The sequence below is a fragment of the Penaeus monodon genome, chromosome 29 (genome assembly GCF_015228065.2).
Source record: "Penaeus monodon isolate SGIC_2016 chromosome 29, NSTDA_Pmon_1, whole genome shotgun sequence".
Lineage (NCBI taxonomy): Eukaryota > Metazoa > Arthropoda > Malacostraca > Decapoda > Penaeidae > Penaeus > Penaeus monodon.
Genome location: NC_051414.1, coordinates 1,843,326 through 1,844,011, shown reverse-complemented (window position 1 = coordinate 1,844,011; position 686 = coordinate 1,843,326). Strand labels below are relative to the sequence as shown.

The following is a 686-nucleotide window of genomic DNA, read 5'->3' as shown; positions in this document are numbered from 1 at the left end:
ATGTCGCGACATATAAGCACAGAGAAACTGTTCGGACATCAGAGCGTATTCTGTGATGACCGATCCTCCGCCTCACACGCACGGCGGCAGCAGAACAAGTCACATAATTATCGTCTCAACAAACGGCTGGAAAGGCAGCCTCAGATGGGCCTGTATTCACCAACTGGCGTTTCCCTTGAGGCGATAAACAAACATAACAAATGGACTTTTGTTGGTGGAAATGTAAGGTAGAAACTAATCATTAATCAAGATTAATTAAACCAATAAACATGAAAATTTAACGTCATCTTCCTGTAGTAAACTCTGACGAGAAAAATCTTTTATCTCCTTTAAAGAAGAAAAACACTAGCCGTGTCTTCCACAGCAAATTAATCATTCTAGATCTAGTAACGTCGTCTTTTTGACTAGGAATGTAAAGAGCATTCCTCCTGGTCCGGCCATCTTCGCTGCGAGTCACAAGGGCCTGCCAACCACTGCCTCGTTCGTTCGACTTCTGGTTTTGTTTTTTTCTCGACGTTTTCTCGATTTTGAGGTTCTGCCAGTGGTGGTATTGGACCAAAAAGGCAATCGCACTTTTCTGCTCGTTTTCGCGGTGGCCATCTTGCGCATCAAGCCAAGTGACAGGACAACTGCTTCCATATGTAACGCAGGTCCCGGTTCAGAAACAGCACGAACGAGAAATCATA

At 44.3% G+C, this 686-nt stretch overlaps 1 protein-coding gene across 2 annotated transcripts in view; it reads right to left on the bottom strand.

Annotated features, from left to right (window-relative positions):
* LOC119591893 (glutamate receptor ionotropic, NMDA 2B-like) overlaps positions 1-686 on the bottom strand; it is a 182,298-nt gene that overhangs the window by 55,374 nt on the left and 126,238 nt on the right. The gene's annotated exons all lie outside the window — the stretch shown is intronic.